Source organism: Macrotis lagotis, chromosome 1 (genome assembly GCF_037893015.1).
Source record: "Macrotis lagotis isolate mMagLag1 chromosome 1, bilby.v1.9.chrom.fasta, whole genome shotgun sequence".
In the NCBI taxonomy this organism is placed as follows: domain Eukaryota; kingdom Metazoa; phylum Chordata; class Mammalia; order Peramelemorphia; family Peramelidae; genus Macrotis; species Macrotis lagotis.
Window position 1 is genome coordinate 317608323 of NC_133658.1, and position 21717 is coordinate 317630039.

The window sequence follows — 21717 nt, forward strand, 5'->3', positions numbered from 1 at the left end:
GGATAACAAATCCCTTCCTGAGTCCAAGATAATATAGGTTGCTCTACTCGGGCTGAAGTTGCAGTGCATCTTGTTAGTACTTGCACATTAAGTGTGGGAATCAATTTATTCAATCTCCAGCATTGCAAACTCCTGCCACCTCTAACCATTTTACCCTTTACTGGGAGCAAGTCTTTTTGCAGCAGAGACAAACAGGAATCACCAGCACCACCACTTAAACTTTAGATAATTAACTACAATAGGAAAACCAATCAAGAATGGAAAGGGTCCTAAGAATTCTATTGTAAATCAGAGAGAAATATTCTAAAATAACCCAACCTAATTGTATAGACTGGACAGAGAGGTGGTGCCACCTCTTAGAGTACCAGTCCTAGAACCAGGAAGATTTTCCTGCATTCAAACTGATCTCAGATACTTACTAGCAGTGTGACCCTGAGTAAGTCACTTAATCCTATTTGTCTCACTTTCATCATCTGTAAAATGAGTTAGAGAAGCAAATGGGCAAATGGCAAACCCCCTCTAATACCTTTGTCAAAGAAAACTCCAAAGTACATAGTCGGACATGACTGAACAATCAAAAAAGTTGTATCTACTGTCCATACTTTTCTCCCCAACAAGGTGAAGCTATTGAATATTTTTTAAGTTTAGTTATCTGGAAACAATCTAGGGATCCTAAATTTAAATTAAATTGGACAATGTGATCAGTTTGGTGATTGTTCCATTATCTTTTGGTCTCTTCCTGTGTCTTTGTATTCAAAATATGAATCACACTTTCACTTTAAGAAAATAAGACTTGTTCAAGTGGCTGCAGGGTCCCAAAGAATGGAAGGGGATGACCATGGGTTGCCTTCTCCTTGGCCTGCATGTTCTCAGAGCCTCAGTGGAGACTGTCTCCATGGTGGGAGAATGAATTGCAAGGAACTCTGACCCTGTCTCAGGTAGGCTTCTGATTTACAGTTGGTTGTGCTTTCTAATGTATAATTTTTCTATAATAATTCCACCAGTAAGCACCAAACCTTCTTCTTGGGAATGCAATTAAGGGGAAAAATTAGCAATAAATTGTTTTCAGTACTTAACCCAGTTCTAAATTTATGGTGGTTGGAATTTATTGTTTTCATAGGCCTAGAAAATGGCAATTAATTTTATCCCATTTTCTGTCATTCACCCTCCAAAACACAGTATTTAAATAAATGAATCTTTCTGGTCTTTTCCTTTTCTTTCTTTCTTTCTTTTTTTCTTTCTTTCTTTCTTTCTTTCTTTTTTTTGTTTTTTCTTTTTTTGCTTCCCCAAATCCTCAATATAAAACCAACTTAATCAACCACCTCTGGAGGTTTCTGAGAAGGTGTCTAGCCAAATCAGGAAATATTCCCTTTATCTGTACTTCTTGATACCTTTTTTCTCTTTTATTTTGCTTTTGCTTTTTTGTACAATAGTGACTGGAGCAACCTAACAGCATTATAAGCTCTTTACAATACCATGTTTTGCTATACAGAGTGAGCATAAATGAGGAAACACTAAGTAAACTCTGACAGCCAATGCTGGATGTATCAGCTTGCCCTATAAATAAGCACTGATCACCTCCATTTTATTGAACTCATTTTCCAGGCAAGCAAAGACCACAAGATTCTCCTGCAAATTTTCCCTTTACACTCTCTAGCACGGCTGCTAGTGTCAACTCAGACAGATTTATAGCCCATTCATTCATGGGAACAAAACCCCTGCCAGGGCTGGTCATGGAACACGCAATAGCAGTTAGTTCAAAAGATAACAGCTGCAATACCTCACCTCTCTATTCAGCACTATATAGCAAACACTACTTTGGAGGTAATAAATGCCTCTTGTTTGTGTTTCTTGAGTAATATCTGGGAATAGCCATGGTCCACATTACCATTGGATGGACCACACTACCTGCCCAAACCCTCTTGTCATTTCACTAACTCCCACCTGACTGGTTGAGGGGGGAAAGGGGGGGGCACTAGTAATAGCAGTAGGTTAAAATAAGGAAGAAAAAAAACAGTTTTTTTAAATTTTAAGGAGATAGAGAAAAAACTAGCTCCCCTTACTGGCCAAAAGGGAAATGTACCAGGTTGGGTTGATTTTAGTAACCACTAGCATCTTTTGAAGACTTCTAATGCAATTAGATTAACTCACAGTTCAATTTTTCCTCCTTTGGTACTTTGATTTCTTTTTTTGAAAGTTGAGATAGTTAATGCTAATGAACACAAACTAAGGGGCTAGGGGAGAAAAGGATATTTGAGTCCTTGGCCCAGATAAAATTTCCTTCCAGTAGGTCTTCTGATCTCCACAAAAGAGATTCAATAAATTAAAACAAAAAAAATTATGAGCCTTTATTGCAACTTTATCTGTTAGATTCTGTTGAGGATACAGAGATTAATAAAACCCAGTGCTTGTTCTCAAGGAGCTTATAATCTAATGAGGGGTCATGAGACCCCACCTATATACCCCAATAAACTCTTACCTCAGTAGCTCTAATATGAAACAGACTGTGAAATGTGCCATATGAAGAGCTTTGGGAAGTTGGAGGTAAGAAAGACTATTTGTCATAACCTGAGAGATAAAGAAAATGTTATTTGAAATTCAGAGATAAGGTATGGTAGCCATTGACTGGAAAATTCAGTCTCTAGTGAGATATACTGAAAGATTCTGGATCTGAAAAGCCACAGGAATACTGCAATAAACAACACTCAGTTTGGGGATCTGATCATCTCTTCTCTAGACATATGTAGTGAATGTGAGATGTACATTTTCAAGGAAAGCATATTTTAGGATTTCAGTATCTCATTGAGGTAAAAAAATTACATCATGAGATGTAAATCTCTTTAGCAAAAGTTCCAGATCATTCCAAATCTTCTTTTAAAAGAGGCCATCTATGCCTTCCTTTTTAGGACTTTCATCTTAAAACACATTTGAAAATAATACAGTTCTTAACAGAGATATACAATAATTTCCTAATATAATTTATCCCCAAACATTAAAATTATTTAATCAACACTTGTTCCTGAATTTCCCATCACAAGTGTTCTCTGGAACTTCAATAATGTCTTTACATCAGGTTATGCTTTTTCCCTTTCTACCAGATTGTAGACACCCATCATTTTCAAACTCTTCCTTTGTGAGATCAGTTTTCTAACCTGCAGGGAAAAGAGACTCCCCCAAGTTCAATTATGTTTACTCTTTGTAGAGTCACTCTTTTTTTCTTTAGCCTAGGATAGCCCTTAGGACTTTGCCATAAACTGTCCAACTTTTTTCTATAAGAGTCTTAACTTTGGATTTTTGAATATTTATTAAGTAGTATTCTCAAATGAATATTCTACCTTAAAGAAAACTGAGTATTTTCTTTGATCTGTCAGCTAAGTTTTCCAGAGACAGAGCAGGCACACACACACACACTTTGTGCACATCTAGGCTGGAGAAATTAGTCAACCCCTGGAAACAAAAGACATCAGCACTCTGAGTGATGAGGCTTCCTCCTCCCTCACCCTATTCCTGTTCTCTTCTGCACTGATTTGTTTAACACGTATCTTCTGGGCCATGTGTCACTTGGTAAAAGTCAGTTTTTCTTTCATCCCAATCTCAAATCTCTGTATTGGTCACTTGTCACTTCCTACCAGTAAGAGTCTGATTCATCTTGCAAAATCCCCTTTGTCCCTCTCCACTTAACTCATTTCCAATCCATCTCACTACCTCAAGATTGACACCCAAGCCTCTGTCATTGCTAGCTTTCTTATGGGGTTCTTTATCAAATGTAAGATTGAGATAAATTATACCAACTGACCCACCTTCACCAGTTAACTTCATTACTCCACCAAAAACAAAAACAAAAAACCTAACAAACCTCAAATCAAATTAGTCAGGCAAGATGTATTTTGAGTGGGTCCAGTCTAACACTCTTCTCAATGCAGTCTTCTTCCCAAACTTCACTCATAATTCAATTCAGACCATCTTACAGCAGAAGAGACCCTATTGGTTCAAATCCACCCACCTTTTCACCTCAAGACAAACTTTACCTGATGCTAAATCATAAATGCCAGCAAGAATCCAAGGCTGAAGTGCTAAGAGTCTAGGACTATAATATAGATCTTTAGTAATATTGATTCTGAAATGTCTAATCTATTCTCTCTAATCAAATGAGTTAATGTATAAACCTTAAAGCACAATATTAATGTGAGTAGTTATTATTAAAATAATTTTAATCTGTGTAGTACTTTACAATGTATTTTCAGTCACATATCTCATTGATTTCCACAACAATCCTAGACAGGTCAAGGAAATTTTAGTTATCTCTACAGTGAAATACAGAGATATAAAATCATTTCCTCTTAATAATTCAGTCAACCCCAAATATTAATGTTTAGTTAAAATTTATCCTTGAATATTCTGATTTGAATTCATTCCTCTTAGAATATTTTTGTATGACAAATGAGAAACTGAGGTTCATAGTTCATAATATGATTGGCTAAGGTCACATGGTTAAGAGATGCTAGAACCAGAATTAAAACCTAGGTCCCTAGAATCCTAACCCTAAATACCTTTATAAATCCTGCCTCTCGTAAATACCATACCATGCAAATGAGCTAAATCCTGGGCCTGTATTAGCTTTATTTTCCTCCATATCTGTAAAGTAGATCCATTTTAAGATAATCCATTTGTGTTTCAATATTCCCCCCCCATCCTTTCATCTGATGGATTAATTGCAGCTGCCTTCTCACCTATAGGACCATAGATTTGGGAAGTTGGAGGTAAGAAAGATTATTTGTCATAACCTGAGTATGGAACTCAGGGGTCAGATAGTCCTTTTTTAGAAAGGAGGAAATTGAGGCCCAGACAGTTAACTTGATTTGTCCAAGATCACATATCTCATAAAGTGTAAAGCCAGGATTCAGATGTCAGAAGAATAACTAGCCATTTTTTTTTGTAGAGGCTGCTTTCATAAGATACTTCCTCTTACTCTTTCCCCAAAGGCTGCAGTTTCTCCTTTTTAACAGGGAGGTTAGCCTAGATGACTCCTGAGCTTCTATCTACCTTGAGATCTATAAGATTCTACAAGATTTCTGGAGCACTACAGAGGCAATGTGATACTATTCTAAAATAAAGAAGTGGCCTTAGAACAAGAAAGCTTGGTATTCAGAGGGACTATGGAGCTAGGTTTGGAAGGGAGCTCAGAAACCAGCCTTCTCCTTTTTTCAGAAGAAACCAAGACTTGGGGAGGGTTAAGTGACTTACTTAATTCAAATCATATAGATAGAGTAGCAGAACTTGGATTTGAACCCAGTTCCTCAGACTAGAGGCAGGTAGATGATAGACTAATCTTTCTGAATTCAAATTTGCTCTCAGACCTAATTGTATTACCTTAGGCAAGTCACTTAACCTTGTTTGCCTCAGTTTCCTCATCAATAAAATGAGCTGGAGAAGGAAATGGCAAACCACTCTAATATCTCTGTCAAGAAAAACCCCAAATGGAATCACAGAGTCAGACACAACTGAAATGACTAAACAGCCACCTGCAATTCCACTGCCCATACTATATCGCACTACCTTTAATACTGCCTGTGTGATCCTAGTCTCCTAGTCTCAGTTCCCTCATTTGTAAAATGGGGATAACATTTATACCTTCCCCATTGGATTTTAAGATTCAAATACTTAATGTATGTGAATGTATATATGTATAGATAATGATATATGTATTTATAGTAATGTTATCATTATCATAAGAGGATGGTAGAAAGAAGGAACACCCTAAAGCACAAAAGATTATTTCTAGTTCAAAGCCTTCTCCTGTCCAAGGAAGGTGCTGAGAGATGAGGCAAAGGTTAAGTTTCCTGCTGAATCGCTAAATTTTCGGGGCCGTCAATTCCAGCCCATGAAATGCATATAAAATGACACTAGGCATCAGTTACTGTAACTACATTCTTTACTAATCAATCAGTTTTTATTGTGACGCCTCCGGCTCAGAGCAGGAAACCTCCCCCTTCCCCCCCCCCCAAAAGCAGCTTCAGCAGCAGTTTAAAATGTTGCCATTTTAATAATCCCTGCTAATTGAAAGCAGCACAGTAAAGGGGGGAAGGGGGGATTCGGTTTATAATAATGGGGCTTTTCCTTTAGAAAAAAAATCATGATGAGTGCTGCAGGAAGAGAAAAAAAATGCTTCACCCTTCGAAAACGACTGATTTCTACAGCTGTCTAATACCGGCCCTAGAACAACACATTTTTATATTTTAATTGTGGGACGTTTTATATGGCAGCAGAATTGCTGCAAAAATCTTTTCTTTAAAAATATTCTATTGAAAATTAACCACCTCCTGCTGCAAAAACTCAGTTTTTTTTTTCCTTCAACAGAGTTACATTCATTTTTATAATTGTTCTTTCCTTTCAAATCACAGAATATGACAAATGCTGTGCTACGTTTTAGTTCATCTGCTAAAGAGTGTCTTTATGAGCCGAGGCTTCAATGCTTTAATGGGGAAATTGCCTGATTTAAGTAAATCATGTCACCTCCACCCGAGCAATCATATTTGTTGCAGACTTCTGCTGACCTAACCTCCACAGCAAAAACAAAAACACATTTACATTTACAGGCTGAGATATTTGGTTCAAATGATTTACAAATAGGTCATAATGAAAACTAATTTGAGCACCCTGCCAAGGTACTATTTAAGAATACTTTTGACAGTTTTTACCCATACATAATTATTCAGCATTGTAATTTAAACAGGCAAAAAAAATCAGATTTTGTCATAAAGACTCTCATTACTCAACTCAGACTGACTTCCATTTTCCAAGTGTGATTCAAATATAAATGACACAAAACAGAAGATAATGAATACCTAAGTTTTTTGATGCCACCATGAAGGAAGCAAGAGGGATGTGAGATGGCCTCTTCCCTGCCCCTTTCCATTGTACAAAGGCCATAAGATCAGCTACTGAGAGCTCAAAGGGATCTTAAAGATCATTTCATGAAACCCATCATTTAATAGTTGAATAAACCGAGGATCAGAGAGGTTAAGCACATAATGACTGTCACAAAACCAGTGACAAAGTTAGAGTATGAGCCCAAATTCTCTGACTTTTTTTTTTTTAAAAAAAGGCACTGCTTCCACTTCAGTGTCATCCTGGAAAATGATTCCTGGTAATGTCCTCTCAAGTCACCCACATTTGAGTCCTATGCATGGGTGTTTCAACTAAATATTCTCAGTCTCATCTTCTGCAATTTTATAGTATTAGGGAGTGATCTACAGCTGTGCTCTACAAAATGTTTTGATTGTGCAGCCCTATTAGTTAAAAATAGTTTGCAAAATAATAATAATAATAACAACAATAACAATTTTAAAGAAAAGAACATACAGACATCCCAAGAGAAAGCAACCGTAAGGATGATAGATAGACTTGAAGAACAAAGGATAGGCTTCTAAGGCCCAATATCCTCCATCAATATGAAAAAACTCTACTTGTAAATACTAAAAGCAATAGGGAAAACACATTTTATCACTTCTTACTCTCAGTCAGACAATGTTAGCAAGTAAAGTCAAGAGACTATATAATATTAGAAGGAAATTAGCTTGAAAATGTCCATACCTGAAGAACTAGTTCTTAATTTTCTTTTACAAAGAGAATTGGACTTTGGGATTATCAAGTTCTACTTGAGAGCTTTCAGGGAACATTTGTGTCTTGAAGATTTCTTGGTACTCAGGGAAGCTTATTCAAGGATCTGTAGCTTATGCTGGTCAGGAGGTCTGAGGAATGGTGGGATAAACTCTACTCAAGTGGTCTTTCTATTACATGAATACAGAGATATTGTAATATCCCAAGAGAAGTCCAAGGTCTCATAGGCAGCTGCAGGGATAAAGCCTGCCTTCTAAAATCCCATAAGAGACAAATTTTTTATTTGGTTTTTCCATTGGAACTCAAAAGGCAACCCTGGACTCCTATAGAAACATAATGAATACTTAATATATAAGAGCCAGTTTTAGAAATGTGAAAGTGGTGGGGACAGGGAAGGAATTGCAGAAATAAAGCAGGCTTTATTTTTAGGTAAAGTCGACAAATTGAACACTTAAATCCTAACAAAAATGATTTTTAAAATTTAGATTGATGAACAAAATGCTTAAGATAAAAATTTCATGTACTGCTTCCCAACTTTTATTCTAAGGAAGTGATTTCTAAAAACTGAAATAGGAAGATTTTATACCAAACTATAAACCCATATTTTTTATAACATTCTAAAGCTTACATGCATTATATTATTTGAGCTTCACAACAACAGTGTGGGTAAAATTGGAGTTATTTTATCCCCCATTTTACAGATGATAAAATGGGTTATCAGTGAGATTAAGTTTGAAACAAAGTCAGTATCTGAATATTGATATTACCAGTCCTTTTTCCCTCTATACCAAAATCTTTCCTATATTATTGCCTTTGAATCACAGTGAAATTTTATCAGTCAATCCTTATCAACGATCCCAGAAAAACAAATACATTGTTTTTGAAAATCTGACTATATTTGTATGTACAAAAGGAAGCAAATAATTTAAGGAAAAAAGAAATATAGTGTCTGCTATTTAATGTTATTGCAGATTCACAAGAAAGCATGCAGGAAAGCAAAGATCCCTAATTTGGATTCAGGGGACCAGAATTGGAATCTTATATTTGCTGCTAGTTACCTGTGTGATCTTGGGTAATTTACTCAAACTTATTGGGACTCAGTTTCTTCATCTATAAAATGAAGGGGACAGACAAAATCATTTCTAAGGTCCTTCCCCACTCTAAAGCCCTGTAATTAAATTACTTGAATGTTCCATTCTAAGTCAATAATGCAGGGGCAGATCTGAAACTGCTGTTGTCTAGATTATAAACCAAACAACCCACTTAAGACTGGATGTTATCTTTACAAGTCTGAGAGCAACAGTCTCATATCTAATTCAGAACTCCTCACAGTCTGACCAGCAACCTCTATTCACCCCAAAATGGGAACTACTGTCAGGTCCCCCATAGGAAGATCACTATTGTTGGGGGTTGTTGGGGTTGGTGTAGTTGGCATGGCATGTTCCATCAATACTTTAACAAAGGATTTGACTTAGGTGATACCATAGAAAACAAACTAAAGAGATAACTAATGGATCTCCAACATGGCCACCTTTTCCTCAAAACTCCAGATAATTTATGGCAAAGACTACATTGTGACTGCAAATTCAAAGCTAATTGTTGTTAAGACTGAGACATGTCAACAAGAGGGAGAAAGTAATTTTAATCTGGTCCAGCATAATGTAAATATAATTACATTCATCATTCCCCATTTAGTTAAATAATTGTAAACTACTTATTGATTCCAGTCCAGTGGATATTTTCACCTATATGACTTGGAGTTGAGTGACTTTCCTAAAAACAGTGTTATTGGAAGTGGTTGCAGTCTGAATTTTGGGGAAGAGACTTGGGGTCCTTTCTTCATGTTCTCATAAATAGGTTCTTATGGAACATGAAGACTCTAGTACTCTTGTGTGTAGTGGTATGAACATCACCAGTGTGTCTCAAAAGAATCTTTGTCTTTGAGAAAAAGATTTAAGAACTGATGCTAATTTATAGAATTGGAAACAAGTTCATAAACAGGGTATTGAAAGTGCTTATGAGGTGATCAAGCTGAAGGGTTACATTTCCTGGGCTGTTGGCTTGTGTGTGGCAGATCTGGCAGAAAATACTATGAAGAATCTTAGGAGAATGCATCCAATTACCATCATGATTAAGGGGTTTATATGGCATTAATGAGGATGTCTTCCTTACTGTCCCATGTGTTTTGGGGCAGAATGGCATTTCAGATGCAGTAAAGGTAAACCTGAATCCAGAGAAGAAGGCCTGTTTAAAGAAGTGTGCAGATACCCTTTGGGGAATCCAGAAGGAGTTATGATTTTAAAACTGTTTAATGTCTACAAAAAATGACAGTGGCTAAGGGATTATTTATAATTCTCTTTTCAATGTGGCTAAATATATCTTCTGATTTAGTTAATGAACACCAGAAATGTAAACCTATGAGCACACTCTAGTCTCTTCCTAAAGTTAGTGGGGAATAATCCAATATGACTACTGTTTGTTAAACCATGTTTGCATAGTGATGCAGGATCTGACTTGTACAGTCATGAAATAGTTGCAGTCAAGCAGAGTCAGAACCATACAGTATGTCACTGTCTTGTAGGTCCTACAGATTCCCATAGGTGATAGAAGACAACATTCCTGGGCACAGAACATCATACTGTAGTAATAGTTTGCTAATGCATTGACTACCTTGTGTTTCCTTCTATTAGGGCTTTACATATCACCTTTCCAGAGGATTTGATTTCTGTCTATATATCTATCTATCTTTCTATCTTTCTTTCTTTTTGTGTTTACATACTATACACACACACATATATATATATGTAAAGAGAGAGAGAGAGAGAGAGAGAGAGAGAGTTTATATAACATCAATAAAACCATAATAGGGAAGGGAGGAGTTGGGAGAAAGGGGAAGGCTTAGGGAGAAAGATAATAGTGAACATGTTAAGGTTAAAGTATCTACTAGACTCCTGGTTAAAGATAACTGAAATATATATATTTTTGTGTGTGTGTATATATATATATATATATACTCAATAGTGAAAAATTTACATATTATATTAAAAAATATGTATGCAATATTACAACCAATTCCTCAAGTTTCATGCTAATCCAAATACTGAAAAGCAACAAATAACCGACTTTAAAAAACCAAGTGTTATTAATCTATCTATCAATAAACATTTATTTAATGCCTCCTAAGTACCAGAAACTATGGTAAGTGCTGAGGGAGTAAAAAAAGGCCAATACCTGTCTTCAAGGAGCTTATGATCCACTGGGGAAAACAAATATATATATAGCTTACCAGTCCTTTTTCCTTCTGTACCAAAATCTTTCCTATCTTATTGCCTTTGAATCACACAGTGAAATTTTGTCAGTCATTCCTTATCGACTACCCCAGAGAAAATCTGACTATATTTGTATATCTGACTATATATATATATATATATATAGTCTAAAGCCCTGTAATTAAATTACTTGAATGTTCCATTCTAAGTCAATAATGCAGGGGCAGATCTGAAACTGCTGTTGTCTAGATTATAAACCAAACAACCCACTTAAGACTGGATGTTATCTTTACAAGTCTGAGAGCAACAGTCTCATATCTAATTCAGAACTAGACTATATAGATATATATATATATACATATATATAGAGAGAGACTATATATATATATAGACTATATATATATATAGACTATATATATATATATATATATATATAGACTATATATACAGGTTAAACAGGAAGAAGTTAATGAAAGGAAGGTATTAGAATTGAGAGGGGATTGTGGAAGGTTTCTTTGTAGAAGGTAGGATTTTATTTGGAACTTAAAGGAAATCAGGGATGTTAGTAGTCAGAACAAAGGAGAGATAGCTTTGAAAGCATGGGAAAAACCAGAAAATTTTCTGGAGCAGAGAGGTGGAATATTGGAATATCTTCTTTGTGGAATAACAATGAGGCCAATGACAAAGAACCAAAGAGTATATGATGGCAACTAAAGTATTACAGGACCAGAAAAGTAGGAGGCTAGGTTGTGAGTGTTTTTTTAAGGCAATATTTTATTTTGGTTTAGTTAACTAAATGTAAAAACAATTTTTAACATTTGTTGCTGATTTTTTTAAGTTTTGAGTTCCAAATCCAATCCCTCTCTCTCCTTTCCTTTCCCCTCCCTGAGATGGAAAGCAATCTTATAAAGGTCCTATGTATGTAACCATGTAAAACAACTCAAACAAGAAAGTAGGAAGGAAGGAAGGAAGGAAGGAAGGAAGGAAGGAAGGAAGGAAGGAAGGAAGGAAGGAAGGAAGGAAGGAAGGAAGGAAGGAAGGAAGGAAGGAAGGAAGGAAGGAAGGAAGGAAAAATAGTATGCTTCAATCTGTATTCAGACATTAGTTCTTTCTCTGGAGATGGTTAAAATTTTTCATCAAGAAGGTCTTGTCATTGTCTTAGATAATTGTATTGCTGAGAAAAGCTCAGCTGTTCACAGTTTATCATATAATATTACTATTTCTGTGTAAAATGCTCTCTTGGTTCTGATCACTTCACTCAGCATCAGTTCATGTGAATCATTCCAGGTTTTTCTGAATCCACCTGCTTATTATTTCTTAAAGAACAATTATATTTCATTACAATCATTTATCGCAATTTGCTAATTGAGGGATCTTCCTTTGACTTCGAATTCTTTGCCACTACAAAAAGAGCTGCTATATTTTTCACATTTAGGTTCTTTTCCCATTTTCTTTATCTCTTTGGGATATAAACCTAGCAGTGATATTGATGGATAACCCTTTGGGCATAGTTCCAAATTTCTCTCCAGAATGGTTGGATTGTTTCACAACTCTACTATGAAAGGCTTTGCATGCCAAACAGATCGTTTTGTATATGATCCTAAAGACAATAAGGAGCCACAGATTTTTTTGAACAGAGGGGTGATATGATCAGACCTACATATTAGAAAAATCACAGGTGACTTAAAGAGGTATTAGAGTTTGGAAAGAATTAAGGCAGGCAGATCCACCAGGAGGCTGTTACAATAGTCCAGCATGAGGTGATGATGGTCTGATGAGTGGTGACAGTGTCAGAAGAGAGAAGAGGGACTTGTTTGAGAAATGCTATAAATGTGAAATTGTCAGGTTTTGGCAATAGATTAGATATGGGGGGAGGGCAAGAGAGAGTGAAGCATATAAAATGATTCCTAGGTTATGAATCTGCTGGATTGAAGGATGGTGTTGCCCTCTCTACTGTAAAAGTAGGAGGGAAGGTAGGAGTTGGGAGAGAGGGGAGCACTTAGGGAGAAAGATGATTTCTGTTGTAAACATGTGAAAATTAAGGTGTCTATTATATTGCCAGTTCAAAATGTCTGAAAATTAATTTAAAAAGTTTAAAGTCTAAGAATTTAATATATTTTCTGAGCATCTAATTCAAGATGTCTAAAAGATAGTTTTAGAAAAGGACTTGTGTGTGTTCAAAGAAGGAAATATCTGTGGGTACTTGGTCCAGGACTATGGTTCAACAGAGATATAGCATCCAAAAAAGTTAACACAGTGCTAAACTGCATGAAAAGAAGTCTAGAACCTCGTAAGATATTCTTCTCTGTGTACTTTCTTTTGTACTGGTCAGACTACACGTGTAACATTTATTATGTTCAGTGCCAGGGGCTACATTTAGGAAAGAGTGGCAAACTTGATGACAATGAAAGGAGAGAGTCCAGAATAATGGAAAGACCTAAAACTATCTCATATTAGAAATAGTTAGAGAAACAACTTGAAATGTTTAACCTACTAAGAAGAAGACTTGGATGTTATGATCACTCTCTTTCAATATCTATAGTTCTGTCACAGAAGAATTGACTTGGCTCTGCTTGGTCCAAAGGTTACAAGTTCAAGAAAGTAGATGTAGGTTCAAGATAAGGAGGAACTTTCTAACACTGGCAGTTATCCAAAATAGGAATGGACTGCCTCCTTAAGTTTGTGTGTGTGTGTGTGTGTGTGTGTGTGTGTAGATGAATACATATACACATCTATGTAACTTAAAGGTATATAAATATATAAACACATAAATATGGTATTTTAAAGACAAAATACTTCACAAGAATACTGTGACATAATTAATATAACAAGTATTTTATTTTAAAGATTCCAAAACTACAAGTTTTAGAGTCTTGGTACATGAATGTATGGATTACTGGTTTATAAGAAACAATAAGACAGAGAATCACAGGAAGATCAATATGAATAGATGAAAGGGAAATAAGTAGAACTGGAAAACAATAGCTATATATAATGCCCACAGCAATATAAATAGCAAAAACAGACTGGCTCCCAAAGTCAAAAGCTCTCCATCTCAAGACCTATTTAGGCAAGGACTGAATGTATCAGAGATATGTAGAGAAGAATGACAACAAAGTAATAATAAAACTAAAATCTATCAAATCATAAAGACCAAGCTTAAAACCAAAAAAAAAAAGGAGAGGAAAAGTCCCTCCTTCCCTTCTTCACAGAGCTGGGACTATGATGTAAAAACATGAGGAATGATGTAGGACTTTGTTGAAGTATTCATTAATCTTCTGAACTTTATTTTTTTATTTTTTTATTTAAGATTTTTAAGGGATAGTCCTTTGAGAAGAATACATAAAAACAATTTACATGGGAACAACAGACAGCAACAATTGTATTAATGATAGAAATGAGGAAACTACAAGGATGCCAATTATGACCACCTATTATTCTATATTGTATTAAAAATGTTAGCTGCAGAAATAAGAGAAGAAAAAGAAATTAAAAGTATTAGAATTGGAAAGGAAGAAACAAAACTCCCACTCTTTGCACTCTTTGCAGATGACATGATGCTATGTACCTAGAGACTCCCAAAAATCATCTAAAAAACTACTAGAAATAATTAACAGCTTTATCAAAGTTAAACACTCATAAATCCTCAACATTTCTAAATATGACTAGCAAGATGCAGCAGAAAGAGCTAGAAAGAGAAATCCTATTCAAAGTAAATTCAGATAATCTAAAATACTTGGGAGTATATCTGCCAAGGTAGACTCAAAAACTTTTTGAAAACAATTACAAAACAATTCTCACACAAATAAAATGAGAATTAAATAACTGGCCAAATATCAACTGCTAATGGATGGGTCAAGCTAATATAATAAAAAACAATTCTACCAAAGTTAAAATACTTGTTTAGTGTACTACCAATAAAAATCCCAAAAAAATTACTTTAATGAGTTAGAAAATATTGTAAGTAAATTCATATGAGAAATAAAAAGTAGAGAAATTCCAGGGATTTATAGATCTAAAATTATATTATAAAGTAAAAGTCATCAAAACTGTCTGTATTGGCTAAGAAGTAGGGTGGTGGATCAGTAGAGCAGACTAGGTGCAATGGCAGGAAATGATTATAGTAATCTACTGTTTGATAAACCCAAAGAGTCCAACTATAGGGATAAAAACTCTCTCTTTGATAAAAATTTTTGGGGAGATTGGAAGTTAGTATGGAAGAAAATTGGATTAGACCAACACCTCACACCCTATACCAAGATAAGATCAAAATGGATACAGGATTTAGACATAAAAAAATATTATAAGCAAACTAGAAGATCAAGGAATAATTTACCTGTCAGATCTATGGAATGGGAAGCAGTTTATGACCAAGGAAGAGATGGAGAATATCATTAAAAACAAACTAGAGAATTGTGATTACATTAAATTAAAAAGCTTTTGTACAGACAAAACCACTGTAACCAAGATCAAAAGAAACGTAGTAAATCGGGAAACAATTTTTACAACTAGTATTTCTGACAAAAGACTCATTTCTAAAATATACAGAAAACTGAGTCAAAATTTTTTTAAAAAAACAAGTCATTCCCCAATTGACAAATGGTCAAAGGATATGCAAAGGCAATTTACAGATGAGGAAATAAAAGTGATCCATAGTCATATGAAAAATTTCTCTAAATCACTAATTATTAGAGAAATGCAAATTGAAGAATCTCTGAGGTACCACCTCACACCTTTCAGACTGGTCAATATGACCAGAAAGGACAATGATAAATGTTGGAAGGGATGCAGGAAATCTAGGACACTCATACATTGTTGGTGGAGCTGTGAACTCATCCAACCTTTCTGGAGAGTAATTTGGAATTACATCCTAAGGGCAACAAAATTGTGCATACCCTTTGATCCAGCAATACCACTACTGGGTATATTCCCTGAAGAGATGATGAAAAAGGGTAAAAACATCACTTTTACAAAAATATTCATATCAGCCCTGTTTGTGGTGGCAAAGAATTGGAAATTAAGTGAATGCCCATCAATTGGAGAATGGCTTAACAAACTGTGGTATATGTATATGTATATGTGGTACAAGAATGTATGGATTACTGGTTTATAAGAAACAATAATACAGAGAATAATACAGGATTTGTATGAACTGATATTGAGCAAGATGAGCAGAACCAGAAGAACATTGTATACCCTAACAGCAACATGGAGGTGATGATCAACCTTAATGGACTTGCTCATTCCATCAGTGCAACAATCAGGCACAATTTTAGGATAAGTGCAATGGAGAATACCATCTGTATCCAGACAAAGAAATGTAGAGTTTGAACAAAGACCAAAGACTGTTATCCTTAATTTAAAAAAAAAAAACTTTATCCTATTATGTAATTTTGCTATCTCTCATACTTTATTTTTCTTCCTTAAGGATATGATTTCTCTCTCATCACAGTCAACTGAGCTCAATTTATACCATGGAAACAATGTAAAGAATAACAGAATGCCTTCTGTTGGGGGGGGGGGGAGGGAAGCAAGTTTAGGGAGAAAATTGTAAAATTCAAAATAAATTAATAAAATTTAAAAATAAAATAAAAATAAATTTAAAAATGAGGAAACTAAGTCTAGAGTCTTTGATTTGCTCCTGGTCACACCCACAGCAAGTCCTGAAGTTCCCGAAGTCTTCTGACTCCATGTTCAAGGTACCTCACATTCCACATTTCTTCACCTTCTACAGTGGGTATGAGCAAGAATAGCAATGGTAGGAATCAAGCACCTACATCCCTGAGTCTCTTCCTATACCTAGGGTTCATAACACATAGGAATTTCTTTCAGAAATGAAAGCCTAGAGGGGGTGGAGCCAAGATGGCAACAGGAGAAGAGCCTCTCTTGGGTGCTCTCTCTGTAATATTTCAAAACTCATAAAATAATGGCTCTAACTAAATTTTTAAGGGACAGAACCCACAGAAAGATCCAGTGAGGCAATTCTCCAGTCCAAGGTAACCTGGAAAATAGTGGAAAGGCTCCATTCCACCAGATTGGAGGGGCAGCTTGCCAGAGTGAAGAAACTTCAGCCTCCTGGAGGCAGCACAGCAGCAGGGGCAGTTTCCAGAAATATACCCTGGGGAGCACCAAGCACAACTTGGAAGATCAGCAGGGGACCTCTGCCAGAGCAAGCTCATGAAGCCCAGCCCTCAGGGCACTCAGTGAGCAGTATGGCAGTGGCAGCCCAGATCCAGGAAAAAGGAAGCAGGCGGAGCCAGTAAGCAGGAGCCCACAGGTAACTGATCCTTGAGTGCTCATCCTACTAAAGTTAGGGGAGTGGAGAGAGACTTCTGAGGTCTGTCCTCTGGAACAGGACTCTGGGGCTCTGACCACATTCAGATCCTGATAGCAGTCTAGGCCTCCAATAGAACAGCAGCCCCCCCCACTTCAGCCCCATGGAAGAGGGGTACACTTGTGTTCATTTAAGACCAGGAGGGAAGACAGAGCTTCACACACTGAGATCCTTGAGGGGGTCTCACTAATACTCAAAAGCTCAGGAAGCACCCTAAGACCAGGCACAGACTGGGGAAATGAGTAAACAGAGAAAAAAGAGGAACATCATTGAGAAATACATTGTCTATGATCCCAAGAAGGATCAAAATACTCAATCTGAAGATGAGAAAGTACAACTCCTGCATCTAAAGATGCCAAGAAAAATGGAAGTTGGGCTCAGACTATGACAGAGATCAAAAAAATTTTGAAAATCAAGTAAGGGAGATAGAAGAAAATTTGGGAAAAGAAATGAGAGAGATGGAAGACAAATATGAAAAATAAATCAGCTTAGTCAAGGAGACCGAAAAAATGCTGAAGAAAATAACATGTTAAAAACCAGCATAGATCAAATGGATAAAGCAGTTCAAAAAGTTATTGAAGAGAAGACTGCTTTAAAAAGCAGACTTGGACAGATGGGAAAAGAGATAAGAAAGCTCCCCAAGGGAAAACAAATCCTTCAGATCTATAATAGAGCTAAAGGAAGCTGCTGATTTTAAGAAAAGTCAAGACATAATACTTCAAAACCAAAAGAATGGGGAAGTGGCGGCGGGCGCCGGCCTGGCCTGGGCTGAGGGAGGCAGGCTGCCATGGTGGAGTCCGGGCCGCAGGCGCTGCCGCTGCCGCCTCCCGGGACCCTGAGCCAGCACAAGAAGAGCCTGGGGCTGCTCACCACCAAGTTCGTGTGGCTGCGGCAGGAGGCCAAGGACGGAGTCCTGGACCTGAAACTGGCAGCGGACACCCTGGTGGTCCGGCAGAAGCGGAGGATCTATGACATCACCAATGTCCTGGAAGGCATCGGGCTCATCGAGAAGAAGTCCAAGAACAGCATCCAGTGGAAGGGAGTGGGACCTGGATGTAACACCAGGGAGATAGCGGACAAGCTCATCGAACTGAAGGCTGAAATCGAGGAGCTTCAGCAGCAGGAGCAGGAGCTGGACCAGCACAAGGTGTGGGTCCAGCAGAGCATCCAGAACGTCACCGAGGATGTGCAGAACAATTGCTTAGCATATGTGACTCATGAGGATATCTGCAAATGTTTCACGGGGGACACTCTGTTGGCCATTCGGGCCCCAACAGGTACCAGTCTGGAAGTGCCAGTCCCTGAGGGTCTAAATGGGCAGAAGTATCAGATCCACTTGAGGAGTACAAGCGGCCCCATCGATGTGCTGCTGGTGAACAAGGATGCATGGAGTTCTCCCCCTGTGGTGGTCCCTGTGCCTCCGCCCAAGGATCTCCTTCAGTGCCAGGCAGCCATTCCTTCCCCTCCACAGCCGAGACCCTCTCAGCACCAGGAGACCTCAATGCCTAGCAGCCCTCGCCCTTCCACTCCAACCAGTACCCAGGACCAGAATGGCATTGGGCAGCCAGAAGCCAGCCCAGTTGCAGGAAGCAGCAGTGGCCCTGGGACAGAAAACAAGGATGCCAGTATCCTTGGTCCCCTCAGTACTTCATCCACTGCTGCCCTGGACACCCGGCCACTCCAGTCCTCAGCCTCCTTGGACAGCAGCTCCATTTTGCCCAACCCTTCTACCTCTTTTGAGCCAATCAAGCTGGATCCTACAGGCATACTGGAACTTCCCAAAGAGCTGTCAGAAATGTTTGATCCAACCAGAGAATGCATGAATTCCAGGCTGCTGGAGGAGTTGATGTCCTCAGAAGTGTTTGCCCCTCTGCTCTGCCTCTCTCCTCCCCCTGGAGATCACGACTACATCTACAACCTGGATGAAAGTGAAGGCATCTGTGACCTCTTTGATGTGCCAGTCCTCAACCTCTGACTCTGCAGCTGCCCCTGGGCTGTGTGCAGACAAGACTGTTTGACTTGGGGTTGCTTTGGTCCCTCCTTCTCCCCCCATGTGTACCATCTTCAGGATTGCTCTGGATACAGACTGACCAGCCACCAGACTCCTTCAATCCCCTCCTTTCCAAATGGCACAATTAGGGTCAGATTTCTTATCCCTTCCACTGACCAGTTTATCCATCTTTTCTTCAGTCTGCCCCCCCCCAAGATGTTTATCTTCTGGCAACAGGTGGCCAGAGCATTTGTCATATGTCTCTCCCTAGGACCAGAAATCTCATATATTCCCTTTTGTGTCCAGACATCATTTTAGAGTTCAGGCTCTGCTGCCCCTGTGATACCGCAACCTTAGTTCCTATCCCCAAGGCTATGAGACCCTACTCCTGATCTCCCTCCCAGTCAATGCCCGTGCTCCTCCCTGCTGAGGCCCAAAAGGCCAAGCCCAGGGCCAGGATGAGGACACATGCCCATGTGTGAAAAAGCAAAACCATACAGACAAACCAATTTCCTGAGTATTGAACCAGGCTCATCTGGAGTCTGTCAAGAGTCTTGCAAACTTGTGGAGGGGAGAAGGGAAGCCAAGCCACGTTCTCTGTGAATGGAGCAGGAATGCAAACGGCCCCTTGCCAAGACCATGCCCCTGCCCCTGTGTGTCCTGCTTGCTGCTCCGGATAGGTTAATGAGAGGCCCAGTGTGAGCCTAACCCAGGGCTGGGAGGAGGAGGCCCCTGCCTCATCTAGAAGTACCATCCGTGGCCTCCAGGTAGATGTTGGAAAAGAGATTTAGAGAGATTTACAGGAATGAACAGATTCCTATATAAAGATTATTTTTATACTTTTTGCAGTGTAAGGAGATTGCCTGTAATATTTGTACAGTGTCTGAATGAATAAAAGCCATGCCTAAGGCTGCAAAAAAAAAGAATGAAAAATTAGAAGAAAATGTGAAACAACTCATTGAAAAAACAACTGATCTGGAAAACAGATTCAGAAAAGATAATTTAAAAATTATTGGGATACCTGAAAGTCATGGTCAGGAAAAAAAGCCTTGGCCTCATTTTTTTAAAGAATTCCTACAGGAAAATTGCCCAGATATCCTAGGAGCAGAGGACAAAATAGAAATTGAGAGTATCCATTGATCTCCCCCAAAAAGAGATCCAAAAGAAAACACCCCCCCCAGGAATATTATGGCCAAGTTCCAGAATTCCCAAGTAAAAGAAATAATATTACAAGCAGCCAAAAGGACACAATTCAAATATCGTGGAGCTGCCGTCAGGAACACACAAGACTTAGCAGCAACTTCATTAAGGGCTCGTAGGGCTTGGGATATAATATTCCAGAAGGCAAAAGAGCTCAGAATGCAACCAAGAATCAACTACCCAGCAAAACTGAATGTCCTCTTCCAAGGAAAAAGATAGACTTTCAATGAACCAGGGGAATTTCAAATGTTCCTGTTGAAATGGCCAGAGCTGAACAGAAAGTTTGATCTCCAAATATAGGACTGAGGCAAAGTATACAGAGTGGAGGAGAAGGGTAAAATATGAGGGACTTAATGATGATGAAGTACACGTATTCCTGCATAGAAAAATGATACTGATAATACTCATAAGAAATTTGACATTTAATAGAGCAGGTAGAAGGAGCTTTTATAGATGAAGCACAGGAGAAAGCTGAATTTGAAGATATAATATATTGTAAAAAATGGAGTCAATGGAAAAAATGGATAAAAGGATAATGGATAAAGGGAAATGTAATGGGAGTAAGAGAAAGAAGAGGTGGAATAGACTAAGATATTTCATATAATAAGATTTTTTATTACAATGAGCTATTTCAATGATATGGAAGGGGGAAAGGTGAGGGGGAATGAAGAAATCTTCACTCTCATCAGAGGTGGCTTGGAGAGGAAACAGCATATATACTCAATGGGGTATAGACATCTATAGTAAGGAGAGAAGTGGGACAGGAGGAAGGGGGGATGTGAGTGATGGAGGAGAGGGTGTATCATGGGGGAGAGTGGTCATATATAACACATTTTCTTTTTTACTTCTTGCAAGGGACTGGGATTGGATGGCCTGTATGTGACCACAGGGCCGGGTGGCTGCTGGGCCTTAGGGATGGTATGTGGGCTCAGGGCCTCTTGGCCCCAGGGCCAGTGATCAATCTGCTGTGCCACTCAGCTACCCCACAGCACATTTAAGAAGAGGGACAGAGTGAAAGGAGAGAGAAAATATAGTTTATTGTAGTGGGGAAGTACAAACGGAGGGTGTTGCAATCAGTAATGGCAACAGTAGAAAAATAAGAAAAGTAGCTTTTGTGATTGACTTATCATAAAGAATGTGATCCACCTGCAACAGAGCTGGTGGTGTTGGAACACAGACTGAAGCACATTTATTATTAGTAGTATTAGTAGTAGTAGTAGTAGTATCATTATCATTATCATTATTATTGTTGTTGTTGTTGTTTTTGTTACTATCATTATTACTATTATTTTTGGTTTTTCAGG

The 21717-nt window shown here is 37.9% G+C and overlaps 1 long non-coding RNA gene and 2 pseudogenes across 2 annotated transcripts in view; 2 read left to right on the forward strand and 1 right to left on the reverse strand.

Annotated features, from left to right (window-relative positions):
• The window catches only part of LOC141517205 (uncharacterized), a 324047-nt gene that overhangs the window by 154466 nt on the left and 147864 nt on the right, over window positions 1–21717 (reverse strand). The window lies entirely within an intron of this gene.
• LOC141505713 (L-lactate dehydrogenase A chain pseudogene) lies at window positions 8982–9916 on the forward strand (annotated as a pseudogene).
• LOC141517194 (transcription factor E2F4 pseudogene) lies at window positions 18011–19518 on the forward strand (annotated as a pseudogene).